The sequence below is a fragment of the Bombina bombina genome, chromosome 1 (assembly GCF_027579735.1).
Source record: "Bombina bombina isolate aBomBom1 chromosome 1, aBomBom1.pri, whole genome shotgun sequence".
Taxonomy (NCBI): Eukaryota; Metazoa; Chordata; class Amphibia; order Anura; family Bombinatoridae; genus Bombina; species Bombina bombina.
In genome coordinates this window covers 1,190,947,929-1,190,957,541 of record NC_069499.1, presented here as the reverse complement: position 1 = coordinate 1,190,957,541, position 9,613 = coordinate 1,190,947,929, and positions in this window count along the sequence as shown.

The window sequence follows — 9,613 nt, the reverse complement described above, 5'->3', positions numbered from 1 at the left end:
AGTCCCAGACCGCACCCCATCCTAACAGACTGGTGTTGGTCGTTACAATAATCCACTCTGGTCTGCGGAAACATATTCCCTGAGACAGGAGATCCTGAGACAACCACCAGAGAAGAGAATCTCTGGTCTCCTGGTCCAACTGAATTTGAGGAGACAAATCTGCATAATCCCCATTCCACTGTTTGAGCATGCATAGTTGCAGTGGTCTGAGGTGTATCTGAGTAAAAGGGACTATGTCCATTGCCGCTACCATTAATCCGATTGTCTCCATGCACTGAGCCACAGATGGCCGGGAAATGGAATGAAGAACTCGGCAAGTAGTTAAGAGTTTTAATTTTCTGACCTCCGTCAGAAATATTTTCATTTCTACCGAGTCTATTAGAGTCTCTTTTTGATGTTCACCTTCCACCCGTGAGACCTCAGAAAGGCCAATACAATCTCCGTGTGAGACTTGGCTCTTTGGAAAGACGGCGCCTGAATTAAGATGTCGTCTAGGTAAGGCGCCACTGCTATGCCCCGCGGTCTTAGAACCGCCAGGAGGGACCCTAGCACCTTTGTGAAAATTCTGGGAGCAGTGGCTAAGCCGAAAGGAAGAGCCACAAACTGGTAATGCTTGTCCAGAAAGGCGAACCTGAGAAACTGGTGATGATCTTTGTGGATAGGAATGTGTAGGTATGCATCCTTTAGATCCACGGTAGTCATATATTGACCTTCCTGGATCATTGGTAAGATTGTCCGAATGGTCTCCATTTTGAATGATGGGACTCTGAGGAATCTGTTTAGAATTTTTAGATCCAGGATGGGTCTGAAAGTTCCCTCTTTTTTGGAAACCACAAACAGGTTTGAGTAGAAACCCAGCCCTTGTTCCACGATTGGAACTGGGTGGATCACTCCCATTGTATGTAGATCTTCTACACAGCGTAAAAACGCCTCTTTCTTTGTCTGATCTGTAGACAGACGAGAAAAGTGGAACCTCCGCCTTGGAGGAGAACCCTTGAATTCTAGAAGATATCCCTGGGATACAATATCTAACGCCCAAGGATCGTGTACATCTCTTGCCCAGGCCTGAGCGAAGAGAGTCTGCTCCCTACTAGATTCGGTCTCGGATCGGGGGCTACCCCTTCATGCTGTCTTTGTGGCAGCTGCAGGCTTTTTGGCCTGTTTACCCTTATTCCAGCCCTGGTAAGGTTTCCAGGTTGCCTTGGGCTGTGAAGCGTTACCCTCTCGCTTTGCAGCCGGAGAGGATGAAGCAGGGCCGTTCCTGAAATTACGAAAGGAACGAAAATTAGCTTTGTTCTTTGACTTAAAGGACTTGTCCTGAGGGAGAGCATGGCCTTTTCCCCTAGTGATTTCTGAAATAATCTCTTTCAATTCAGGCCCGAAGAGGGTCTTTCCTTTGAAAGGGATGTTCAAAAGCTTGGATTTAGACGACACATCGGCCGACCAGGACTTTAGTCATAGCGCCCTGCGCGCCAAAATGGCGAAACAAGAATTTTTTGCTGCTAACTTAGCTATTTGGAAAGCGGAGTCAGTGATAAAAGAATTAGCTAGCTTTAGAGCCTTAATTCTATCCATAATTTCCTCATATGAGGTCTCCGTCTGGAGCGAGTCTTCCAGCGCCTCAAACCAGAAAGTGGCTGCAGTAGTTACAGGAATAATGCAGGCAATAGGCTGGAGAAGAAAACCATGTTGAACAAAAATTTTCTTAAGTAAACCCTCTAACTTCTTATCCATAGGGTCTTTAAAAGCACAACTGTCTTCAATTGGTATGGTTGTGCGTTTAGCAAGTGAAGAAACAGCCCCCTCCACCTTAGGGACCATCTGCAACGAGCCCCGCACAAAGTCAGATATGGGGAACATTTTCTTAAAAACAGGAGGGGGAACAAAGGGAACACCTGGTCTATCCCACTCCCTAGTAACGATATCCGCAATCCTCTTAGGGACCGGAAACGCATCTGTGTAAACAGGGACCTCTAGGTACTTATCTATTTTACACAATTTCTCTGGGATCACCAAAGGATCGCAGTCATCCAGAGTAGCTAATACCTCCCTAAGCAAAACGCGGAGGTGTTCTAGTTTAAATTTAAAAGCCAATGTATCTGAATCTGTCTGAGGAGGAACCCTTCCTGAATCAGAGACTTCTCCCTCAGACATCAAATCCCTCGCTCCCACTTCAGATCGTTGTGAGGGTATATCAGATACGGCTAACAAAGCGTCAGAATGCTCATAATCTGTTCTTAAAACGGAGCTATCACGCTTTGCGGGTAACACGGGCAGTTTAGATAAGAAGGCTGTGAGAGAATTATCCATGACTGGCGCTAAGTCTTGTAATGTAAAAGGGTTAGACGCACTAGAGGTACTAGGCGTCGCTTGCACGGGCGTAACTGGTTGTGACACTTGGGGAGAGGCAGACGGGCTACCCTCGTTACCTTCAGTCTGAGAATCATCTTGGGCCACATTCTTAAGTGCAACAATATGATCTTTAAAGTGTATAGACATATCAGTACAAGTGGGACACATTCTGAGAGGGGGTTCCACCATGGCTTCTAAACACATTGAACAAGGATTTTCCTTAGTGTCAGACATGTTTAACAGACTAGTAGTATACACAAGCAGACTTGGAAATCACTTTAATCAAATAAAAAACACAATTTGAAAAAAACATTACTGTGCCTTTAAGAGATAAAAAGAGCACACAATTTTACAAAACAGTGAAAAATGTAGCAATCCTTTTGAAATTTTCACAGTATGTACCTAAAGCCTTAATAAGATTGCACCACAAGTTGCAAAACGATTAACCCCTTAATGCCCAAACCGAAGCAGCCTAAAGCCAACACCCGGTTTAAATTACTACAGCACCTTGCCACAGCCTTGCTGTGGCCCTACCTGCCCTTAGGGATCAGATTTGGGGGAATATAGCTTCTTTAAGGCCCTCAAACAGCAGCAGGACCCTCCAAGTGAAGCAGCATGAACTTCTCTGCAATTCTAACTGCGCATCTGAGGCGCAAAACAGAATTTATGCTTACCTGATAAATTACTTTCTCCAACGGTGTGTCCGGTCCACGGCGTCATCCTTACTTGTGGGATATCTCTTCCCAAACAGGAAATGGCAAAGAGTCCCAGCAAAGCTGGCCATATAGTCCCTCCTAGGCTCCGCCCACCCCAGTCATTCGACCGACGGACAGGAGGAAATATATATAGGAGAAACCATATGGTACCGTGGTGACTGTAGTTAGAGAAAATAATTCATCAGACCTGATTAAAAAACCAGGGCGGGCCGTGGACCGGACACACCGTTGGAGAAAGTAATTTATCAGGTAAGCATAAATTCTGTTTTCTCCAACATTGGTGTGTCCGGTCCACGGCGTCATCCTTACTTGTGGGAACCAATACCAAAGCTTTAGGACACGGATGAAGGGAGGGAGCAAATCAGGTTACCTAAACGGAAGGCACCACAGCTTGCAAAACCTTTCTCCCAAAAATAGCCTCCGAAGAAGCAAAAGTATCAAATTTGTAAACTTTAGAAAAGTGTGCAGTGAAGACCAAGTCGCTGCCTTACATCTCTGGTCAACAGAAGCCTCGTTCTTGAAGGCCCATGTGGAAGCCACAGCCCTAGTGGAGTGAGCTGTGATTCTTTCAGGAGGCTGCCGTCCGGCAGTCTCATAAGCCAATCGGATGATGCTTTTAAGCCAAAAGGAAAGAGAGGTAGAAGTCGCTTTTTGACCTCTCCTTTTACCAGAATAAACAACAAACAAGGAAGATGTTTGTCTGAAATCTTTAGTAGCCTCTAAATAGAATTTTAGAGCACGGACTACGTCCAAATTGTGTAACAAACGTTCCTTCTTTGAAACTAGATTCGGACATAAAGAAGGTACAACTATCTCCTGGTTAATATTTTTGTTAGAAACAACCTTAGGAAGAAAACCAGGCTTAGTACGCAAAACAACCTTATCTGCATGGAACACCAGATAGGGCGGAGAACACTGCAGAGCAGATAACTCTGAAACTCTTCTAGCAAAAGAAATTGCAACCAAAAACAAAACTTTCCAAGATAGTAACTTAATATCTATGGAATGTAAAGGTTCAAACGGAACCCCTTGAAGAACTGAAAGAACTAGATTTAGACTCCAGGGAGGAGTCAAAGGTCTAAACAGGCTTGATCCTAACCAGAGCCTGAACAAATGCTTGAACATCTGGCACAGCTGCCAGTCTTTTGTGTAGTAAGACAGATAAAGCAGAGATCTGTCCCTTTAGAGAACTTGCAGATAATCCTTTCTCCAAACCTTCTTGTAGAAAGGAGAGAATCTTAGGAATTTTTATCTTATTCCATGGGAATCCTTTGGATTCACACCAACAGATATATCTTTTCCATATTTTATGGTAAATCTTTCTAGTTACCGGTTTTCTGGCCTGAACTATCTATCACAGAATCTGAAAACCCACGCTTCGATAGAATCAAGCGTTCAATCTCCAAGCCGTCAGCTGGAGGGAGACCAGATTTGGATGTTCGAATGGACCCTGAACAAGAAGGTCCTGTCTCAAAGGTAGCTTCCATGGTGGAACCGATGACATATTCACCAGGTCTGCATACCAAGTCCTGCGTGGCCACGCAGGAGCTATCAAGATCACAGAGGCCCTCTCCTGATTGATCCTGGCTACCAGCCTGGGAATGAGAGGAAACAGTGGAAATACATAAGCTAGGTTGAAGGTCCAAGGTGCTACTAGTGCATCCACTAGAGTCGCCTTGGGATCCCTGGATCTGGACCCGTAGCAAGGAACCTTGAAGTTCTGACGAGACGCCATCAGATCCATGTCTGGAATGCCCCATAATTGAGTTATTTGGGCAAAGATCTCCGGATGGAGTTCCCACTCCCCCGGATGGAATGTCTGACGACTCAGAAAATCCGCCTCCCAGTTTTCCACACCTGGGATGTGGATCGCAGATAGGTGGGCAGGAGTGATCCTCCGCCCATTGAATTATTTTGGTCACTTCTTTCATCGCCAGGGAACTCCTTGTTCCCCCCCTGATGATTGATATACGCAACGGTCGTCATGTTGTCTGATTGGAACCTTATGAATCTGGCCTTTGCTAGTTGAGGCCAAGCCCTGAGAGCATTGAATATCGCTCTCAGTTCCAGAATGTTTATCGGGAGAAGAGACTCTTCCCGAGACCATAGACCCTGAGCTTTCAGGGATTCCCAGACAGCGCCCCAGCCCACTAGACTGGCGTCGGTCGTGACAATGACCCACTCTGGTCTGCGGAAGCTCATTCCCTGGGACAGATGGTCCAGGGTCAGCCACCAACGGAGTGAATCTCTGGTCTTCTGATCTACTTGAATAATTGGAGATAAGTCTGTATAGTCCCCATTCCACTGTTTGAGCATGCACAGTTGTAATGGTCTTAGATGAATTCGTGCAAAAGGAACTATGTCCATTGCTGTAACCATCAACCCTACTACTTCCATGCACTGCGCTATGGAAGGATGAGGAACAGAATGAAGAACTTGACAAGTGCTTAGAAGTTTTGACTTTCTGACCTCTGTCAGAAAAATCCTCATTTCTAAGGAATCTATTATTGTTCCCAAGAAGGGAACTCTTGTCGACGGAGACAGAGAACTTTTTTCTATGTTCACCTTCCATCCGTGTGATCTGAGAAAGGCCAGAACGATGTCTGTATGAGCCTTTGCTTTTGACAGGGACGACGCTTGTATTAGAATGTCGTCCAAGTAAGGTACTACTGCAATGCCCCTCGGTCTTAGAACCGCTAGAAGGGACCCTAGTACCTTTGTGAAAATCCTTGGAGCAGTGGCTAACCCGAATGGGAGGGCCACAAACTGGTAATGCTTGTCCAGAAAAGCGAACCTTAGGAACTGATGATGTTCTTTGTGGATAGGAATATGTAGATACGCATCCTTTAGATCCACGGTAGTCATAAATTGACTTTCCTGGATAGTGGGTAGAATCGTTCGAATGGTTTCCATCTTGAACGATGGTACCCTGAGAAATTTGTTTAGGATCTTCAAATCCAAAATTGGTCTGAAAGTTCCCTCTTTTTTGGGAACTACGAACAGATTGGAATAAAATCCCATTCCTTGTTCCTTTATTGGAACTGGGTGTATCACTCCCATCTTTAACAGGTCTTCTACACAATGTAAGAGCGCCTGTCTCTTTATTTGGTTTGAGGATAAGTGAGACATGTGGAACCTTCCCCTTGGGGGTAGTTCCCTGAATTCCAGAAGATAACTCTGAGAAACTATTTCTAGCGCCCAGGGATCCTGAACATCTCTTGCCCAAGCCTGAGCAAAGAGAGAGAGTCTGCCCCCCACTAGATCCGGTCCCGGATCGGGGGCTACTCCTTCATGCTGTTTTGTTAGCAGCGGCAGGCTTCTTGGCCTGCTTACCCTTGTTCCAGCCTTGCATCGGTTTCCAGGCTGGTTTGGGTTGTGAGGCATTACCCTCTTGCTTAGAGGATGCAGAATTAGAGGCCGGTCCGTTCCTGAAAGTGCGAAAGGAACGAAAATTAGACTTATTTTTGGCCTTGAAAGGCCTATCTTGTGGAAGGGCGTGGCCCTTTCCCCCAGTGATGTCTGAAATAATCTCTTTCAATTCTGGTCCAAATAGAGTTTTACCTTTGAAAGGGATGTTAAGCAATTTTGTCTTGGATGACACATCCGCTGACCAAGACTTTAGCCAAAGCGCTCTGCGCGCCACGATAGCAAACCCTGAATTTTTTGCCGCTAATCTAGCTAATTGCAAAGCGGCATCTAAAATAAAAGAGTTAGCCAACTTAAGTGCGTGAACTCTGTCCATAACCTCCTCATATGGAGTCTCTCTACTAAGCGAGTTTTCTAGTTCCTCGAACCAGAACCACGCTGCTGTAGTGACAGGAACAATGCACGAAATGGGTTGTAGAAGGTAACCTTGCTGTACAAAAATCTTTTTAAGCAAACCCTCCAATTTTTTATCCATAGGATCTTTGAAAGCACAACTATCTTCGATAGGAATAGTAGTGCGTTTGTTTAGAGTAGAAACTGCCCCCTCGACCTTAGGGACTGTCTGCCATAAGTCCTTTCTGGGGTCGACCATAGGAAATAATTTCTTAAATATAGGGGGGGGGGGGGGGGGAACAAAAGGTATGCCGGGCTTTTCCCACTCCTTATTTACTATGTCCGCCACCCACTTGGGTATAGGAAAAGCGTCGGGGTGCACCGGAACCTCTAGGAACTTGTCCATCTTGCATAATTTCTCTGGAATGACCAAGTTGTCACAATCATCCAGAGTAGATAACACCTCCTTAAGCAGTGCGCGGAGATGTTCTAATTTAAATGTCACAACATCAGGTTCAGCTTGTTGAGAAATTTTTCCTGAATCTGAAATTTCCCCATCTGACAAAACCTCCCTCATGGCCCCTTCAGATTGGTGTGAGGGTATGACAGAACAATTATCAGCGCCCTCCTGCTCTTCAGTGTTTAAAACAGAGCAATCGCGCTCTCTCTGATAAGTAGGCATTTTGGATAAAAGATTTGCTATGGAGTTATCCATTACAGCCGTTAATTGTTGCATGGTAATAAGCATTGGCACACTAGATGTACTAGGGGCCTCCTGTGTGGGCAAAACTGGTGTAGACACAGTAGGAGATGATGTAGTATCATGTTTACTCCCCTCATCTGATGAATCATCTTGGGCAATTTCATTATCTGTGGCAATACTGTCCTTACTTTGTTTGGACGCTATGGCACAATTATCACATAAATTTAAATGGGGAGACACATTGGCTTTCATACATATAGAACATAGCTTATCCGAAGGCACAGACATGTTAAACAGGCTTAAACTTGTCAACAAAGCACAAAAAACGTTTTAAAACAAAACCGTTACTGTCTCTTTAAATTTTAAACAGAAAACACTTTATTACTGAATATGTGAAGAAGTATGAAGGAATTGTTCAAAAATTACCAAAATTTCACCACAGTGTCTTAAAGCATTAAGAGTATTGCACACCAAAGAGCTTTAACCCTTAAAATAACGGAACCGGAGCCGTTTACAAATTTAACCCCTATACAGTCCCAGCTATAGCCTTTGCTGAGACCCAACCAAGCCCAGAGGGGAATACGATACCAATTGACGCCTTCTAGAAGCTTTTCCAGCAAATTTCAGATCCTCACACATGCATCTGCATGCCCTGCTCTCAAAAAACAACTGTGCAGTAATGGCGCGAAAATGAGGCTCAGTCTACAACTAGGAAGGCCCCCTGACTGGAAAAGGTGTCTAACATAGTGCCTGCCGTTTAATAAACGTTCCCCAAGTTTATAAATGCGAATTGTCAGCATAAATATGAATAAAATGCCCAAATAAAGCAATCGATTTAGCCCATACAAATGTCTACCAGTTTTTTAGCCCATATTAAGCCCTTTATTCTGTTTGTTTGACTAAGAAAATGGCTTACCGGTCCCCATGAGGGGAAATGACAGCCTTCCAGCATTACATGGTCTTGTTAGAAATATGGCTAGTCATACCTTAAGCAGAAAAGTCTGCTAACTGTATCCCCCAACTGAAGTTACTTCATCTTAACAGTCCTATGTGGAAACGGCAATCGATTTTAGTTACTGTCTGCTAAAATCATCTTCCTCTCACAAACAGAAATCTTCATCCTTTTCTGTTTCAGAGTAAATAGTACATACCAGCACTATTTTAAAATAACAAACACTTGATAGAAGAATAAAAACTACATTTAAACACCAAAAAACTCTTAACCATCTCCGTGGAGATGTTGCCTGTGCAACGGCAAAGAGAATGACTGGGGTGGGCGGAGCCTAGGAGGGACTATATGGCCAGCTTTGCTGGGACTCTTTGCCATTTCCTGTTGGGGAAGAGATATCCCACAAGTAAGGATGACGCCGTGGACCGGACACACCAATGTTGGAGAAAATTAGGCTCCTCCCACTCTATTCCGGAGCTGTGAGGCCTAAGAAATCACTCCTAAGTGAATAAAAAATAGCCATGTGGGTAATAACCACAGAAAGAACCCAAAAGGGCTTTCAAAGTGTCTTGCAAACGATATTTTCTTAGCTAAACAATCGATTGCCCTGAATAAGTGTCAACCAGCATAATTAGCCCTATGTAAGCATTCAATTCCTTACTAAGTCTGTGAACATCGTTTACCCTCCCCTCATGGGGATATTGTCAGTCTCTTCTAGCATTATCTCAGTCTTGTCTAGAAATAAATGACTGAACATACCTTATTGCAGTTCACCCTGCAAACTGTTCCCCCCAACTGAAGTTTTCTGGTACTCCTCAGTCCTGTGTGGGAACAGCAGTGGATTTTAGTTACAACATGCTAAAATCATTTTCCTCTCAGCAGAAATCTTCATCACTTTTCTGCTAGAGAGTAAATAGTACAAACCGGTACCGTTTAAAATAAACTTTTGATTGAAGATAATAAAAACTACAATTCTAACACCACATTCACTTTACCCTCCCGAGAGAGACCCTAGTGCTTAGAGCCGGCAAAGAGAATGACTGGGGGGTGGAGCTAGAGGGGGAGCTATATGGACAGCTCTGCTGTGTGCTCTCTTTGCCACTTCGTGTAGGGAAGGAGAATATCCCACAAGTA